The following is a 20,299-nucleotide window of genomic DNA, read 5'->3' as shown; positions in this document are numbered from 1 at the left end:
AATTAATTGCGAATTGGGAATTCATACATACATCATGTCATTCCATAGTTCCATCACATCCTGAAGACGTATACATTTGCTACCACAATCAGTTTCCAAACATTCCTTTTCTATATGGATTCCTTAACATCGTCTTCCCTTCACCCCACCACCACAGGAACTCCGCCCACCTCCCGAACCCCAAAGCCCTTATTCTACTTGCTATCTCTATAGGTTCATCAATCCCGAGTTTCATATATCAAACAATGAAAAAAACACATAACACAACTTCAAGAGGGTGGCCCAGTGACCTAACACCTCTGAGATACATCTTAATACATATAACCAAAAAACAAACAAAACAATACAAACCAAAAATACAGAAAAAGCTGGAAACCAGATCAGGTCCAGCCTGCATCATAGTGGGGATCTTCTGACAAAGCTTTAACTATTCAAGTCAAATTTATGCCTTTGATCTTCCATACTCAACGCTCTAATGCACTCTGTTTAGTATCCTCTCCCCTTATCCCTTAATACGGGAGTTCACCAGAGGCTTGTTTCCTATGTAGTTCCACAAGTGGATCTTGGGCTCCCACTGTCATCCGCAAACAAGATCCTCACAATTTAGGCTCTGATACTAATCCCTCCTTCAGTTTTGGATTATATGATTCACAATCCTTCAGTGACTGATGATGATGTGCTTCTTCCATGTGGATTGAGTTGACATCTCACTTAGATGGCTGCTTGTTTGGACACAAGCCTTTAAGACCCCAGACTATTTTATCTACTAGCTGGGTACCATCTAATTTCTTCACCACCATTGCTGTACCACCCGTCTACTCTGTGTTCCCTTCCTGAGGGTGAGTATCGTCAACGCTCACAATCTGGAAATGCTGATGGAGTACAGTTATGCTCAGCATACTTGGCATCACCATGAGTCAGAATTGATTTGATGGCAACACCAAAAGTAAGGACACCAAAACATCAGGTGCCAACCATTCTACTAAGTGCAGGGTGTGTGATGTGTTAGCTCTAATACCTAATAGGGTACTTTTTACATTTGTTTGTGTGTTAGACAGGGTTGACCAGAGAAACAAATTCATTGACACTCATATGTGTGTAAAAGAGAGCTTTATATCAAAGAGCAATTGTATATTGAGAAAACATCCCAGCCCAGTCCAGATCAAGTCCATAAGTCCGATATTAGCCCATGAATGCCTCTTCAGACTCAGATGCAGTACATTCAATGATGCCAAATGCAGGAAGATCACAGGCTGGTGGGGGGAAAGTCTTGTGGATCCAATGGCGGTGGAAGCATCTCCAGAGCTCTGGCTGTCATCAGCGTGGCTCCATGTGTCTTGTCTACAGGCATGTGAAGCAGAGAGAGAGTGTCGCACCTCCAGGGAGGAAGAGAGGAAGTCCCAGAATCTTCATGAGCAGGTCATACCCACAAAGTGGGATCAATCAGTCTGTGACCTGATTGACAGACTAGACTACACCCCTTTATTATTTTATCAAGTTGACATGAATTTGTGTAACTACCACAGCTTATCACGGACACCATCTTGTCCACATTCTTCTCAATATTCTATCATAGAAAGATGGAACTGCTTAATGTTTTGACTTTTCTTTTTCCATCTTTAGTACCTCTCTAAAGGCAGTAACAGCCTTTAGCTCTCTTGCCTCATCCCAGAGAACAAAGTCCTCTGCTCTCCAAGCATTCCTACAGATCACCTGGCTGTCTCCATGTAAACTCTGCGACCTTAATGAATGGGCTTAGAGGTTTAGTCAGATTACAGTCATTAATCTGCCCTTGTATGGCAAGTGGATTATGTCATGTAATTGGCCCCTAGATTGAGACCAGGTTCAGTGCTGAACAGGAGCGGGTGTGTGTACGTGTGAGAGGTCAACAGCCAAGAGAAGGGAGGGAGTCTGGGCAAGGGCGCACTGCTCTTGCTCAGCAGGGGGTGTCACCATCTTAACCACCTTACTTGTTGTAACGTCTACGTGTCAAGTGAGTAACCTCCCCTACCTACTGGGCTGTGCATGCTCCACACGCAGACTTGCAGCGGGCATATGAATTCTGCCTGTGCAGGGAGTCAGGGAACTTGCATAGGCTCTGTTACTGAAAAGGGATCTTGAGAGTAATTTCTGTGGACAGTCCCTACAGGTCTTGCTGCACTTGGGAATGAACTGAAGATGGGAAGGAAAGAGGGTAGTCAAAGGCCCAGAGTCATTGGGCTATAAGCTTTGATTCTGTTCTGCTCCATGTAATTTATGGATGTTTCTGTGAGGCAAGAAGCACTAAGATGATGGGGGATGGAATAGGGTGAACGTTTATTCCAGAAACGACCTTTCCACAAGTTCTAGGCATACAGTGGTGACCATACTCAGATCTCTTCAAATCTCAAATCAGTCCAGACCCCTTACTTGAGTTGGGGTTGTATTCATCTAGTTGCTTTCTTTCATTTCCGCTTGGTTTTCTTATGATCCCCTTAAGGTACATTTGCTGGTTTGGCACCACCATCGATTCCAATCTCCTAGGTCAGTGGTTCTCAACCTTCCTCATGCTACAACCCTTTCATACAGTTCCTCCTGTTGTGGTGAACTCCCCCCCCCCCAATCATAAAATTATTTTCGTTGCTACTTCATTGCTATTATTTTGCTACTGTTATGAATCAGCTGCCCCTGTGAAAGGGTCGTTCAACTCCCAAAGGGGTTACGACCCACAGGTTGAGAACTGCTTTTCTAGAGTGCCTTCCTGTACCACAGAGCTTGGAAAGTTAAAAGTTACATTTCCCAGCCTCTGATGCAGCTGGATTTCTGGGTGAAAATCAGGTCTCATCAGTTATATGCCCTTGAATAGGATCTTTCAACTACAGTGACTGAGAGGTTGGCTTTTGCTGTATCAGGTGTCCAATCTCCAATCACAACTCACTGCATGGGGAAAGGCTGGTGCCCTCAAAATGAGTTTCTTGATTCTTGGGTTGGAACGAAAATGATACACTGTTTAAGTCAACCTGGAGAGTTTGATTGTGGTAGAAGTGAAGTCAGTTCTCAGAGGCATACCAAGCCATAACATGCACCCCCTTTCTCCAGCCTTTCTGGCAACTTTATAAGTGCAGGTAGTAGATAGTTAGCAAAAATAGCCTCAATTCTTCACTCCTTCCTAATCCATGACTTAAAAAAATTTGAAATTTGTGTTTTACATGAAAATTTACCCAGAAAATTAAGTTCCCATTTAGCATGTTTAACACACATTGTTCTATGACATTGGTTCTAATTTCCAAGTGTCCGCATTCTCATTATTCCCACTCCATTAGTTCTATTTCATGGATGCAGCATCCCTGTGTCTCCTTGCTTTCTCATGGTTACTATTGAATACATGTTATTTATTTGGTGTTTCGGTCTCATAGAGTTGGCTCTTTAAGAGAGCCCGCTACTCCTGGGTAATTGTTTATTTATAAGTCAATCAATTATTTGACTGAAAGGTGACTTTGGGGAGTGGCTTCAGTAACAAATTCAAAGGACATTTCAGGATGGTAGTCTTCCCCTAGTTTCTATCAGTCCAGTAAGTCTAGTATTTTTTTTTAAATAAAATAAAATTTGTCCTTTATTTTTCTCTCAGTTGATCCAGGACCCTCTGTTGTGTCCCTAGTCAGAATGGTGGGTAGTGGTAGCCAAGCACCACCAAGTTCTTCTTTTCTCTTACTAGAAGATTCTATGGCTCATGTGGCATATTAATAATGTGGAGGAGATTGTTTTCTTTGAGTCTTTTTTTCCCCTCAGTCTCTTTTGTTCTAGATGAATGGAACACAATAGTAGCATCTTAGATGGTCGTTCACATGCTTTTAAAACTCATGATGCTACTCACCAAATTAGAACAGGGAGCATTAGTTTATGAACTATGTTATGCCAATTGATTTAGTTGCCCTATGAGTCTATAGTCCCAAATCTGTTAGCCCAGTAAACCAATCCCATCATGTTTGGTTATGTCTAGAAAACCACTATATATATATAAGCATACCATGTTAGTTATGCCTTTTTAAATGAGATTTTGCAATATTTCCCAACAAGAAATCAGTTATCATAGAGTTAGTTGATCACAATTCATGACTTCCCCAGGCATGTTAGAGTAGAACCGTGTTCCATTGGGTTTTTGGTAGTAGATCACCAGGCCTTACTTCCAAAGTATATCTAGGTGGACTTGAACCTCTAATCTTTAGGTTAGTAGCTGGACATGAACCACTCAGGGGTTACAAAGGCAAACCACCAAGAAGTGAAGTCCATTTCCCTATTTCTAGAATAAGGGCTGGCCATATAACTTGGTTTAGCTGAAAAGAATGAGGTGAAAATGACGTTATATTCTGCAATCTTCCCCATAGCCGTGTTAATAGCTCAAGCCAGCCTGCTCAGTGATGAAAGACAGTTAGTTGACTCACTCACCTCTCAACATTCAGGCAACAGCTAGCCAGTCAGTCCACAGAATTAGAACTCATTAGCCACCAATGACCAACCAAAGGCAAGAGTGGGCCAGCCAAGCACCAGAAGAACTGGAGAGCTAAGCCCAACCCTGATTGTCCGCACACAGAACAGTGACTTGAGCTGTTGAGTTGTCTGTGGCAGAAGCCCCTGTGTTTCAGGGTGGTTTGTTAAACTGTAAGAGATAACTGAGAAGGCACATCATTCCAGACACTAAATCCATCTCTGCTTAAAAATAACCAGAGTGGCGTCTGTTGCCTGCGATTGAGCCTTGACTGGCACCTCCTTAAATTTATATTTTCAAACTGAGTTTGTCATAAATCTGTGACCTAAATCTGATTCTCTTCTGGAGTTTTCCTCTAACCATTTGCAGCTCTTTATTTTCCCTTTACCATTGCATCTGTATCTGATTGATCACCAACATGTGTCACTCTCCTCGGCAAACACTCATCTATATTACTTTTGTCCATTGTCTTCAGTCACCCTCATTCAGATCACTCCCTTTCCTGCCTGGCTAGACAGTAAGAACCTCTCCGTTGAGTTCCTTGCTTGCATTCATGTCCTCTTCCTATCTCTTCTCTGCAAAGCAGTGGAACTGATAGGTCACGAGTTCAAACGGGAGTGTGGTATGAACCCCCCTCCGGGGTCTGCGTCACTAGCCTCGGAATATGGCAACTCCCGGCCTCATTTTCTGTGCTACACATGTCTCCCTTTCCTCAGTTTCTGTAACGTTTTTCACTTTTCTGCATCAAGGCCTTTGTACATGTGGTTCCTTAGGCGGGCAACTGCTCACGTCCCTCTGTCGTTGTGGGGTGTCATCGAGTGAGTTACAACTCATGGCATACAACACAACGAAACGCTGTCCAGTCCTGAACCAGCCTCACAATCATGCTGTTTGAGTCCACTGTTGCAGCCATGGTGCTGCCTCATCTGGTTGACGGTCTTCCTCTTTTTTGCTGTCCCTCCACTGTAGCGGACGCGATGTCCCTTTCCAGGGACTGGTCTCTCCAGACACTACGTTCAAAGCACAGGAGATGCACTTTTGACATTTTCACATCTAAGGAGTATTCTGGCTGTACTTCTTCTCTCTACTTGGTTATTTCCAGCATAGCCCAACATGACTGTCACTTGGCAGTGAAACTTCTGTTTCCTCCCATTACACACACACACACACACACACACACACACACACACACGTCCTGCTATCCTATGTTCCAACAAAACGTGTCATAATTTTGAGTAACTGAAGGCTTTTGTAATTGTATATTTTCCTCTACCAGGTTCCTTGAGGTCAAGGACCTTGATTACTGTTTATTCTCTGTGCTTAGCAAGGTACATATTGTATCAGAGACGTTTCGTATATTTGTTGAATAAAAGGATGTGGTATAGGATGGTCCTTCAGGTTGGTTGCAATGTGACTTTCAAATTCGGATGTTCACAAACATCACATGGGTGCTTCTCAGCATGCTTTGTCCCCTGATATTTGTTGCAGTGGGCTAGAATTCGTTGGGGGTTTTTTCTTCTTCTTCCAAGGCTTCCTGGATAAATGAAGAAAATGGTCTCTGTGGAGATTTTAGTGGCCTGGAAAACATATAGCATTGCCTGAATTCTTCAGTAAGTATTTATGATATAGCTGCTATGTCTATGCAGGAGAAAGATGTGACAGCCTACTTCTGTAAAGATTTTTGAAAGCCTATAGGGCAGGACTAATTTGAATTATAGCATTATTAGGAATAGGAACGGACTCAATGGCAGTGGGATTTTTTAATTATTATTATGTCTACTGGTCTCTGGAGTAAACTTCTAAGTTGTGTATTTCTTACTTTTGGCTTGGGAGGAAATTCAGCCCAGAGGAAGGAGTACTAGTTTAGGAGTCTTCCTGGTTTTGTATCCCACCTCTTCTTGATCTAACCGTACAACCCTAGGAAAGTTATTTTAAGCAATGTGAGCTTCAGTATGTTCATCCATAAAGTGGGGATATTAGTGACAGAATCTCTGTCTTACAATGTTCTCTGAATATTAGAAATATGACAGACAAAGTTCTTAATCCAGGGTTTGGGCTAATAGTAAATGCTCAAGTCGTTAACTGTTTCCTTCTTATGGAACAGACCAAGCTCTGCCTAACTGTAACTCCAGCCTGTAGGAGAGAAGAATTTCTATGGCCAAGCGCAGGAGAATGAGATTTGAGTACTCACTCTGTCTCTGATGTGCTGTCTGCCTTGCTTCATGCACTCTCTAATCCTCAGTCTGTTCTTCTTTAATCTGGAAGTAAAACTATCTGCCATCTGTTCTAATAACTTGAGTTAAATGAAAAAGGCAAAAAAAAAAAAAAAAGGCTAAATACAGAGCCAAGTAGAGCCCTTGCCCCATATTATGTGCTTGGTCAATACTTATTAGTGGCTTCCAGCATTGGCATTAGAAGAGGGGACTGGAGAATGCAAGAATGACCCAGCTACAGCATCATAGAGAGCCACCGGAACAGTGAGGTTGATTCCAAATCATGAATCTGAGACATTTAAAAAAACTGTTTTATTGACATATACTAGTGTACCATATAATGGACTCTGAGATATTTAGAAGAGTTGGAAGCCACAATTTGTTTATTGCGAGAGATCCAAAGGCCAACTCAAAGCATCAAAATAAATATTTTGTGTAATTTGACAGTTCAGAGGTAGAAAGTATTGAGGCCTGGCTGTACCCAGATGCATATTGTCAACAGGGTCCCATCATGATTTCCCCATCTCTGAGTTTTGATGTTCACTGTTGACAGGGTCTCCCTCTGTGTTAGGCCAGGGTGACAAGAGAAACAAACCCAGGGACATTCATATATGTATAAGACAAGTTTATATCAAAGAACAATTATATGTTGAGAAAACATTCCAGCCCAGTCCAGATCAAGTCCGTAAGTCTGATATTAGCCCATGGGTCTAATACTACTCCATAAAACCCTCTTCAGACTCATGTAGTCATATGCAACGATGTAAAATGCAGGAAGATCACAGGTCGGTGGGTGAAAAGTCTTGTGGATCCAGTGGCCGTGGGTAGAAGCATCACATGGCTGATGCGGGTCTCTGCTGCATGTCTCTCTCAGGTCTCAGAGTGGCTCCACCTGGGTTGTCAACAGGAAGGTGAAGCAGAGAGAAAGAATGAGGCTCCCCCAGGGCCCAGCAAGTCTCTATGTGGCTTGTCCACAGGAAGAGGAAGGCAGAAAAGAGAGAGGAAGTTCCCAGAATCCCCATGAGAAAGCCACGCCTTCAAGAAGGCATCATCAGGCTGTGCCTTGATTGACAGGCTAGACTCCCTCTCTACACCTAGTTATCAAGTTGACATGAAATTATGTCACTACCGCACCCTCCACTGGTGGCCAGATGGTATCCATCAGTTTCTGGGCTTCACCCTGCTCTTTCCTCAATCTGGGCAGAAGAAGCATCCCTCTACCCTAAATCCTTCAGCTTAAGTAGGAATTAATTGTAATTGGATTGTTCTGCGTCATTTGTCAACCCATGACCCTGTCACCATGAACAGAAGAGTAGTATCCAATGATTGGCCAGGCCTGGGTTATGTACCCACCCTGAAATCTGGACAGGTGGAGGCTAAGCCCAAGCAGGGAGAGTTAGGGCAAAGTAAAACAGAACAAAAACAAAACACTCCGAATGAGAGTGTTGTGATCAGAAGGGAAAATGGATGGCAAATGAATTGAAAACAACAAGTTCCACCCTATTCATTTCCTGCTTGTGTTATTTTCATTTCACTCCTAGTTGTTTTCCAGCCCTGACACCCTAGGAAAAGAGGCTACGCACTTGCTTTCCCAGAGAATAATAAGAGGTGGGGCTGCATTCTAATTGAAATCCACTCTCTGGTGGGAGAGAGGGAGAGAGGCAACTGTGACCAGAAGTGGGAAGCAGGGTGATCCTTGGAGCAGGCCAGAAGGGACCAAGAGACCCAGAGAAAACCAGCTGAGAGGAATGCACTTTCTTTGACAGGCATGGGTCCTGATGAAGCCATTCCATTTCTCCCCTCCAATTCCCATTCCCATCAGGAAATGCCTCTGATGGGTCAAGGCAGCTTGTCCTGGCCAGAGTCCTTCCTCTTTGCTGACATCACCCTTCCCCATGAGTCATTTGCCAAAGGACAGCCATCCTTCTGGGGAGACATGACTGTCTCTGTTGGGTGGCGCATTAAGCTCTGCCCCACAGGGGCTGGAGCTATTAAAATAGACTCCATCCCCAGGAGCTGAGCAAATTGCATTGGCCTGCCTCTCCATCAAAAGCTGCAGCCGCAGTCAAGCTGCAGCACAAGCAGGCTCAGCACTCAGCATTTCCCCGTCGGAACAAGATCACTCAATGGCTTTCCGCATCCCCCCTTCGCTGGCGGACCCTAGAGAGAGCAGACGGCCCTGCCAGTCGGTCCATTTACTCTCTGGCTGTTCGCATCTATTTTTCTTCTTATCACAGAAAAAGACTTAACAAAGCACTCACATGAATAATTCTGATTCCCTGTAAATGGCCAAATCCCCCAGAGGGCTCCTGGGCCCCTCTGCCCACGTGGCCTCCTCCTTCTGCCGCTGTTGTTGTAACAACACAACATCTCTTTCCGCTTACGTCAGTCTGCAGCGTGGTAATGACTTGTAGCTTCGTACATCCGGGCCGGCCAGCCATTAATCATGCCCGGCTTGAAGCATTAGAGTGGTTTCTAACTTGGGACGGTTCTTTCCCAAACAATGCTGATTCTCCCTTCAAGGAGCGGCTTCATCAACTTAGCAAGGAGTTGGCCCCAAATCAGAGGTCACTCTTAGGTACAGCTATAAGTAACTACAAATGTGGAATGACTGTGGTCAATATAAAACCTCCCTGTTTTATTTTAAGCTCCAAGGGCAGCATGAAACCATGTAGAGTAGTGATTCTCAACCAAGGGTGATTCTGTCTGTTCCCTCTCTGGGAATATTTGGCAAGGTCTGGAGATATTTTGGGTGTCATCATGAGAGAATGCTACTGGCATCTACTAGCTAGAGGTCAGGGATATTGTCAAGCAACCTACAATGCACAGGACAGCGCCCTCCCCCCACCCCACCCCTTCACTGGCCAATCAATTAGGGCAGTGATTCCAACGCTGGGGCAACCTATTGTAGACTAAGGAGTTAAGGTGGTGTAGTGGTTACACCTTGGGCTGCTACCTGCAAGGTTAGCGGTTTGAAACCACCTGCCACTCCGCTGCAGAAAGATGAGACTGTCTACTCCCTTTATGGGAGCTTTAACACAATGTGAAGAAGACCATCCTTCTCACAACTGGACCCATAGGTAACATAATAATAAAGAGAGAAAAGATTGAAGTTGTCAAGGATTTCATCTTGCTTGAATCCACTATCAATGCTCAGGGAAGCAGCAGTGAAGAGAGCTAAACACGCATTGCATTCGGTCCATCTGTTAGCACAAAACTTCTTTAAAGTGTTGAAACGTTGAGGACTACGGTGCACCTGACCCAAGCCAGGGTATTTTCAATGGCTTCACAAGCATGTGAAAGTTGGACACTGAATAAGGATGACCGAGGGAAACATGATGCCTTTGGACTATGGAGTTGGTGAAAAGTGTTGGAAGTGCCATGGGCTGTGAAAAGAACAAACATCTGTCCTGGAAGATGGACAACCAGAGTGCTCCTTAGCGGCAAGGATGGGGAGACTTGTCTCACGTACTTTGGACATGGTTGCAGGAGAGGGCAGTCCCTGGAGAAGGGCATCTCGCTCGATAAAGCGACGGGGCAGTGAAAAGGAGGAAGGCGCTTGACACGATGGATGAACACAGAGGCTGCATGGCTGGGCTCGCACATAAGAGCAGGGGTGTTTTGTTCACAGGGTCGCTGTTGTACATAGGGTCATTCTGATTGAAATGGACCCAGTGGCACCTGACAATCACAACAACTACAACAAAGAAACACCAGGGGCAGTTCGACCCTGCTCGATAGGATTGCTATGACTCAGAATCGACGTGATGGCAGTGAGTTTGGATTTTGGGGAGACTAAGGATAGGTAGGGTTTCCTTATTAATGAATGAACTCATTCAGCACTTGGCTATGGAGATCCAAGGTCTCCCTAAGCAGCACAAGTGGTTAAGAATTCGACTATTGCCTGGAAGGTTGGTGGTTGGTACCCACCCTGAGGCACTTCAGAAGACAGGCCTGGCAACCTGCTTCCCAAAGGTCCAGTCTTGGCAACCGCATGGATCGTGCTTGTGCCGCACACATGCAGGTTGGCCATGGGTCAGGATGGACTTGATGGATATTAGCAACAGCAACGGCAACAACAACATGGAGCTTCTATTATGTGCCCACACTCTGCTTCATCATCTGGGGTTGTTATAACAGAAATACAAGTGGATGACTTAAGGTAAATTTATTCTTTCATGGTTTAGGGAACTAGGAGTCTGAATTTAGAGTGTCAGTTCTTGGCCAAGGCTTTCTTTATCTGTTGATTCGGGAGTGGGGGGAGACCATTGTCACCTTTCAACATCTCTGGACTTGGCATTCCTTGGAGATCTCCATGAGGCTTGCGATCAATCTTTCCTCGAGTCTAGGAGGTTCTGTAGACCCTAGGTTCAAAGACTGTGCTCTGTTCTTAGCTTACCAGAATAACCCTGTCACCTGTCACCAACTTTGCACCATTTAGGCATACCATTTCACTACTTGGGTCCAGAGTTTTGACATTTGTAAAATACATTTTGCTAGTTCTAGCTTAGGAACTCTGGTGGCATAGGGATTATCTTTGGGGCTGCTAACCACAAAGTCAGCCCTTTGAAACCATTAGCTCCTCTGAGGCAGAAAGATGAGACTTTCTACTCCTAAGAGGTGACAGTCTTGGAAACCCATGGGGGCAGGCCTCCCCTGTCCTATAGGGTCACCATGGGTGAGTGAGTGCATGAGTGAGTGAGTGAGTGAGTGAGTGAGTGAGTGAGTGAGTGAGTGAGTCTCCTCTTAGATCATCATGAAGACATGTAGGAGAATGAGCACAGTTTGCAAATGTGAGCTCCTGTGCCTGTAGAAGCTTTGTCTGTCTCTCTCCACGGCCCCTCATCCTTGCACAGCTCTCTGCACTCTTCTCGTATGAGGGATGGCTCTGTTTCAGAGCCCAGCAGCTTCCTGAAACTCCAGGAGGCAAAATGACTCATGTGCCCTGGCATAAGGCACAAGCAGTTGTGTTTGGGCTCCCGCCTGCCTGCCTGCATGTTTTCCACTTCAAATATAGACTTAGCTCCCTACCTCGTGGGTGCTCCTGCTTTGCTGGTAAGCCTGAGGACTGTGTTCTTTGCAAATGAATCCCCTCCCCATGAGGAAAGCTACTCTCTGCCTTGCTGAGCCTGGCTGGTCGGTGCCCAGGCAAATTCAGGGTGACTTGATCATGGTGGGAGGATATGGAGGAGCTGGAAGCTGGGCTGTTTTGCAGGGAAGGTGGGGCTGTTGGGAGGTTGTGAGGGGAGTCTTGCTTGCCTGAGAATTAAATGCTAAAACAAACCTGTTGCCTTCAAATCACAATTCCAACTCACGAGGAGCCTATAAGACAGAGTAGAGCTGCCTCATATGGTTCCAAGTTTATAAATCTTTATCAACAGGGCAGTTCTACTCTGTCCTTACTGTCACTTGGAGTTGGAAGCAACTTGATGAGCCATGGTTTTAAATGTATATATATTAATATATTTAGGAATATATTTTATTATATTAGATTATACCATAAAAGATTAATACATTTATAAATATATTATATATGAATATTTATATATATAAATAGATATCTCTATATAGCATATATATAGATATAAATTTAGATCGTTATAGAACAGACAGTCACATTTTTATCTGGAAGAGTGAATGATGGATTTGAAGGGCGACCTTTCACTTAGCAGTTGAGAGATTAACCACTACATTGACTAACGCTTGCCTGGAACTAAGCAAGATCAAACAAACAGACAACCCATTACTGTGGCGTTGCTTCTGACTCCTGGTGACCCCATGTGTTACAAAGTGGAACTGCTTCCTGGGGTTTTCTTGGCTGCTACCCCTGCAGAAGCACATTGCCAAGCCTTCCTTCCCTGGTGCCACTGGGTGAGCGTGAACTGCCAAGCTGAAAGCAAATCATTTGTGCCACCTAAGTAGGGTGAGTGGCTCTTGTGTCTTAGAATAGGACTCAAAGTCCCTTCCAAGGTCTGTCATTATGTTGCCCTTGGTTTTCTCTCTCCTATGCAACTCACTGCTGCCCAGCCTCTAGTCCATGGGGCCCCAGCCACCTTGTCCTCCTCGCTGCTCTGCAGAATACCAAACATATTCCCTTTTCTGGGCTTTGCATTAGCTGCTCTCTGACCAGGTCACCTTTCCTCCAGCTTCACTTGCTCAGTCACCTCACATAAGTCTCTGCATCCATGCCCCATCCTCAAAGTGACCTTCTGGACCAGCTTTTTTAAGAAGGCAACTCGAAGAGTTGGATGAGAAGCTTAGGAGGCAGTGACTTTGAGATAAGGGTACTAGAATAGTGTGGAGATGGATGCTTAGGATGACAGCACAACTTGAAGATTATAATCAATGTCACAGAATTATAGAGGTATACACTGTTGAAATGATATCTCCCTGCTGTGTATAAAGCAAAGCAAATCACACCAGGCCACGCCATGCCATGTCATGCCAGGCCATGCTGTAGTACACTAAACCCACAGCTGCCAACTCAATTCAGGCTCCAAGCGACCCTATTCTATAGAGTAAAACTGCTCCCAAAGTGTTGAGAAGCAGACTCTTCTCCAATAGAGCTCCTGATGGGTTTGAACCTCTGACCTATTGATTAGCAGCTAAACACATATTTACCCACTGTGGGACCAGGGTACCCTTTTGGCTGTGTATAGGTTCACCAAAAATTCATCAAGAAATAACTATCCCACTGAACCGATTACATGGGTCTACATATAACCTCCTTCCTGGGAGACGGACAGTAGAAACGTGGGTAAAGGGAAATGTCAGACAGTGTAAGATATGACAAAATAATAATAATTTTTAAATTATCAAGGGTTCATGAGGGAGGGGGGATTGGGGAGGAAGGGGAAAATATTAGGAGCTTATACGAAGGGCTCATGTACAAAGCAAATGTTTTGAGAATGATGCTGGCAACAAATGTACAAATGTGCTTGACACAATGGATGTATGTATGGATTGTGATAAGAATTGTATGAGCCCCCAATAAAATGGTTAAGTAAACCCAACTATCCCACCTATCATTATCTATCCTTGTCTTCTGATTGATTGATAGATTTATAGCACATATTTCTTACTTTCTATTACATTGTATGGTGAGGCGTTTATTTGTTTTCTCTCTATTTTATTAAAAGGTAAGCCTCCTGATTGAAGGCAAGACCTTTCAAGGTTATAACTATATCCATGCTTCCCTCACAGTGCGTGACTCATGCAAATAACCCATTGCCCTCTAGCTTATTCTCACTCCTGGTTACACTATGTGTAGAACTGTTGTACACAGGCTTGTTAAAAGCCAATGTTTCAGTAGGAAATCACCACCTCTAGGTTGCCAAGTGTGTTAACTATTTGTATCATCCAGTGACATACACATGATCATAGCCCACTGCCATTAAGTAGATTCCAACTACCTAACCAGAAGACAGAATAACATTGCTTCTTAGTGTTTCAGAGGCTGTAAATCTTTATGTGAACAGATAGCCTCATTCTTCTACAGAGGGGCTGGTGGGTTGGAACTACCAACCTTGTGGTTAGTAGTTCAATGTGGTTAGCCCACTTCCAGCAGGGCTTCTTACTTGAAGCATAACAGAAGACTAATGCATTTGTGTTGAATGACTGTGAAACCTTCCGTCAAGAAGGGACAAATGCTAGATGCTGCCAAGTCCTTGGTTATTGGTGAGTCAGCCCAGAAGGAGATCAACTCACTGGCAGGTGCAAACACCAGTCGTTTGAGATCTGGGAGCATGCACTCATATAAGTGAGCTATGATAGCGTGCCACTAGATACTGAAGCTAACCTACCTCTTAATTTCAGTGATTAGGATCAGGTTCATTTCTCACTAATGTCCCATCCACTATGACTGTTTCCTGATGATGGGAGGCTTTCATTCTTGATAGACTTCTTGGGTGGTACAAGCCGTTAATGTGACCAGCTGTGAAAGGAAAGGTTGAGTTTCAAGTCCATCTGAAGATATCTCAGAAGAAAGATCTGATATTCTATTTTCAAAACGATCAGTCACTGAATGCCTTATGGACCTAGGGAACATGAGTTTACACTTAGACACATGGGGTGGTGATTTGAGTGTCCAGGCTCCTCCATTTTTGTGGTGCTGGGGTCCTCGAGGGCTGTGGAATTCTCTGCATCCACTTGACAGATGGGGGAAGATAGGGTGGCATAGATACACTCACTTTTTCACCACCTCTGTTTAGAAGAGACTCCAACCCCTTTCATTCCACACCATTGGTGAAAAGCAATCACCTGTTCCCACTGGGAAGCAAGAGAGACTGGCAAAGTTGCCACTCACTAAATACTTCCCAACAAGAGCCCTATACTAAGAAATGCTCTGCACGGTATGCCCCAAATGCTGGTGGGAGTTGAACCATTGCCCTTAGATGATCCTTGCTCTTTGATCACCGGTGTTTTCTCCTGCAACGACAGCTTCATTCTGGCACTCATGCCTCCAAACATCCTACAGACATAGTCAGGCTTCCCCTTCTGCAGACTCTTTCCCTTGAGTCTAAACCCTTTAAAGATAAGGTCGCAACCTCCCCCTCTCCTTCAACTTTGCCCCGCTCCTTGAGAGAACACACGCTGCACACCGATTCCCCTTTCCCCCATTCTACTTATTCCTTGGTTCATGGAAACTGCTCCAACTTCAAGTCACTGATGCCCTTATTGCTAAATCTGGCATTTTCTTCTCAGCTTTAATTCTATGCATCTCTTCTGCAAAATTTGACACCGCGGAACACGTCTTCCTTCCTGTGGCTCATTACATTCTGAGTCTGCACTCTCCCAGTTCTCCTCTTACCTCTCTGGCTGTCCTTTCTCAGTTCCCCTTTGGTTTCCTTCTCAATGTTGGATCCTTCCGTCGTCTGCCCTTGGGGCCACCTCTCTCCTCCCTTATCATCGTTTAGGATTGAAAATGTCACGCCGGGCTGAAGTGTCCACAGTCTGCACCTCTTATCACCAACTACTTTCCTAATTCCCTACCAAGTGGGTCCATGAAGCCCTGGTGGGGGAACAGTCGCACACACTCCTGCGATCAGAGAGCTGGTGGTTCAATGTCACCTAGGAGAAAGACCTTGCATCTGCTCTGTAAGGATGTCAGCCAAGAAAGCCCCATGGTGCATTTCCGCTCTGTCACATGGGGTTGCCAGAACTTGGAAATGGCTTGACAGCCCCAAGAGCAGGAACCTACGCAGTCTCTAAAACAGGCGTGTGCCCAAGTCGGCATTTATCGTATTTCTTCCTAATTCTAATCAGTCTTGACTTTCCCTCACGGTGGATGCCTCACCATCTGGCCACTCTGGCAAACGTGCGTGAGACTCATCCTAGATCCCTTCCTCACTTACCTCCCACTTTCAATCAGGCGCCTAGTCACGTGGCTACGAATGAGAAACACTCCCTCAAACTCTCCATTTCCGGCACGTCCAGCTTAAAGACCTTTTCCCCCGCTTATGTCTCATCACTCCTTTGGCCTCCGGTCTTTGACTAGTTTCCTTCTCTCCTCCCTCTGGTTCATCATGACCACTGCCATCAGTGTTTTCCTCCTAAAGATCATGACGCTGGTCATGTTACAAGTCCCTGACACTTTATTCAAAGTGTTGAGGCCGGTGTGTGCCAAACAGTCAGGATCTTTGGGATTTAAGAAAAGCATGTTTCACCATATGATGTGGGTCCGGGGAATGCTCTAGGGCCATGCCCCACAATCAACCACATAATAGTGACTATGTAAATATCTTCAAGAAGAGGAAGAATGATCAGTAATTTCTCTGTGCTGGGCCGCTAATCACATGGTCAATAGTTTGAAATTGCCAGCAACTCTGAGGGAGAAAGCGGAGACTTTCTTCTCCTGGAAGAGCTAGTCTCAGAACCCCACAGATGTAGTAGGCCCTCTCCTCTAGAGGCACTATGAGTTGGTGTTGACTGGAAGGCAGTAAGAATGATCCAGAGCTCCTAATTTCTACTCCCGTGAAGACTTTCTGTGAGTCCCAGAAACTCACAGGAGCAGTTCTACTCTTTCCTGGGGGGTTGTGATGAGTCAGAGTTGACTTGTGAGCAGTGAGATAAATAGCTTTTTTTTAAAAAAATCATTTTATTAGGGGCTCATACAACTCTTATCACAATCCATACACACATCAATTGTGTAAAGCGCATTTGTGCATTCATTGCCCTCATCATTCTCAAAACATTTTCTCTCCACTTAAACCCCTGGCATTAGGTCCTCATTTTCCCCCTCCCTCCCCGCTCCCCCCCTCCCTCATGAGCCCTTGATACTTTATAAATTGTTATTTTGTCATATCTTGCCCTGTCCGACGTCTCCCTTCACCCACTTTTCTGTTGTCCGTCCCCCAGGGAGGAGGTCACATATAGTTCCTTGTAATCGGTTCCCTCTTTCCTACCCACTCTCCCTCTACCCTCCCTGTTTCGCCACTCACACCACTGGTCTTGTAGGGCTCACCCGCCTGGATTCCCTATATTTTCAGTTCCTATCTGTACCAGTGTACATCCTCTGGTCTAGATTAATAGCTTTATGTACATTTATTCAGTTTTTGCTGCCAAATGAGCTTGCGCCCAAATTATGAAATAAAACAAGCCATTCATTTTAGACTTGCCCAGTGGTGGATAAGGAATTGTAGACTTGAATTTTCTTTCCTGAAACTTCCATTGGCTCCGGATCTTCTCTTTCAGCAGGACTTGGAAACTGGAGCCTTGGGACTGGGCTATGGGCTACGGCTGGGCTATGTTTGACCATCTCCACAGTGTCAAGCATTCAAAATTGAAAATCCTTAGGAGAGCTTTAACACACTTAATACCTGAGAGTCTATTATGTTGACCAGGTTTGTATCACAATAGATTATTTTCATCATGCATCGCTTCATATATTTACATTCTCCCAGGTATCTGAACTGCCTCATCTATAGGGAATAGGCCCTTGTGGTATGCAATGGAAGGGAGGGCCTGCAAAAGTGAGCCCAGGTCACTTCTCTAGGGTCATTCTCATCCCAAACAAAGCCGCACCAAACCCATTGGCTCTGGGTGGACTCCAACTCATGGTGACCCCATGTGTTACAGAGTAGAAATGAGATCCTTCCAATCTTCTTAGCCATAAACATTATAGAAAAAAACGTTATTGAAACAGATTGTTAGGCTTTTCTTCTATGGCCCATGCATGTCATATTCTCCTTCCCCTACCCACCACACACACATATACCCAAACCAAACAAAACTTGGTTATCATCCAGTGCATTCCCATTCATGATGACCCCCTGTGTGTCCGAGTGGAACTGCACTCTGGAAGGTTTTGAAGGGCTGGGTTTTTGGAAAATAGACCACCCTGCTCTTCTTCCGGGGTACATTTGGGTGGAATTGAACCTATAGACTTTCAGTTAGCACCCAAGCATGTTAACAATTTTGCACCACCCAAGGACTCCTCATATCACCCAGCTATGTGGAAACAAATGATAAAGTCTAGTGACACTAATGACATGGTTTGGAATATGCTCTTCCCTGAAATATTCATGTCTCTACTATTTCCCTAGAAGTCAAAATCCATCAATATCCATCAAGCATCAATTCTTGTGAGGTGCAGAGACGAACACGTACAAATCTGATATTATGGAACCTGAATAACCTACCAAGCAGCCTGGCTAGTGAATCGTAGTCTTATTATACAACTCAGCATACAATTACTGCCACTTCGCTCTCTCTGAGTCCTACCACCACACTTTGTTCACATCTTCCTCGTGACATTTGCCTCACAATGAATTGTATTTATCTGTTTACTTGTCCACGTTCCTTATGGAGTGGAAACTTCTAGAGACCAGTGCTCATGTCTAATACATCTTTGTGTCTCTTAGCATGGTAGCATTCTAACACTGTGCAGGTAAGTGTTTGATAAATACTGTTCAGGTACATGGGAACATTTAGACAAGGAGATGACCAGGGTATCTGCCAGAATGGGCTAGACAGGGCTGCTGTAACACACCTCCCTGAAAGTTCATCAGTTTAACAAAATCGGTATTTCTTGCTCACACTTCCTGTTCTATGTGGCTCATTTCTTCAGAGTCAAGGGAGACAGGCTGATAGAAGCTGCATCTTGACACACATTCCCACAGACTCCTAACTGATTCTCCAAACTGCTGCTCAGCAGTGACAAATATCACATCTCCTCACTTCTCAGTGACCAAAGAAAGTCAGTCACATTGCTCTGTCTAGGTTCAAGTGGGTGACAAATTCCACACCCGCCATGTGTCTCCGCCTGCTGTCTTCAGTTTGTCATATGCTTCAGGTGTCAGGTTGATAACTTGTGGGTTACTATGATACCGGAGGTGATGCCACAAGTATTTCTAATACCAGCAGAAGCTTCCAGACTAAGACAGACAAGGAAGAAAGGCTTGGCTATCTACTTCTAAAAATTAACCAATGAAAACCTCAAGGACCACAGCCTTGTCTAATATAAAACCAAACCCACTTCCATTGAGTCTGTGCCAACTTATAGTGACCCTATCGACAGGGTAGAACTGCCCCTGTATGTTTCCAAGACTGTCACTCTTTAGAAAGCCCTGCCTTTCTTCTGAGGAGTGGCTGAAGGTTTGGGACTTTGGACACTGTAGTAAGCAGTCCAACTCATAATCACTGTACCACCTGGGCTCCTTGTTGTCCGAGATAGTGCCAGAAACAGCTCAAGCATACACCAATCATGAAGGTGGTGCCAGAACAGGTCATGTTTCATGTTGTTATGCATAAGGTTGCCATCCATTGGAGCTGAGTCCATGAGAACTAGGAACAACTATGTACCTGGAAGGAAGAGCCTGGGGATATTTGTGAAAGTCATAGCAACTACCACTGTCTGCCCTGGTTACTTGTCTCCTGGAGGCCAACGACTCAGAAGTCCCTGTAGCCATGGCTTCGTAATCGATGTCCGGCATCTCTGAGACACACATGGGCATCTCCTCATCAGGGGCAGAGAAATGGTAGTTTCTACATCATTTCAGGACCAAATGTGGTTCTTCTGTATCTGAAGACTGAGGAACTAAAAGACCCTGTTATCTTCTTCCTGGGAAATCAAACACACATTCATGTAACAGGACTGGGAAAGCCCCCAAGACACTTTCACAGGAAAGGGAAAAGTGGAGGTATCGGTGGTCACTAGTTTGCAGCAATTCTGAATTCCTGGTGCGAACACGACAACCATCTCTAGTAAGAGGTAACATTTTTTTTTTAGGATGGAAGCTGTGTTAGTTAGGTTTTGTGTTAACTTTGCCGGGCTGGGATTCTCTGTAGTTTGGCAGTAAGCCCTCCCCCATAATGTGTAGGTCCTAGCTTTGGGCTGTGGTCTATTTGCTATCTCTGAAAGCAATGCTACAGAGAGCTGTCTCTCTCTCCTTCCTGCTGGTGTTGGATCCCATGTTTTGTTTCTTGGACATGTACTGCTGGCCCGTGAGATTATCTACAACTCTTGAGAGTTATTTGATGCCTCCCACAGCATCTGATCTGTCCATCTGTCTCTGCTTCCACTGGTCTCTAATCTCCCAGATTCTTGGATTCCCAGCCCCAGACAGCCATGCAAGTCACGAAAAGCCTCCTGTGTAATAGCTGGCAGCCAAATTGGACTTCA

This window comes from Echinops telfairi, unplaced genomic scaffold (genome assembly GCF_000313985.2).
Source record: "Echinops telfairi isolate 266 unplaced genomic scaffold, ASM31398v2 ScPeMD7_2;HRSCAF=8, whole genome shotgun sequence".
Lineage (NCBI taxonomy): Eukaryota > Metazoa > Chordata > Mammalia > Afrosoricida > Tenrecidae > Echinops > Echinops telfairi.
This window is presented reverse-complemented; position numbering follows the sequence as displayed.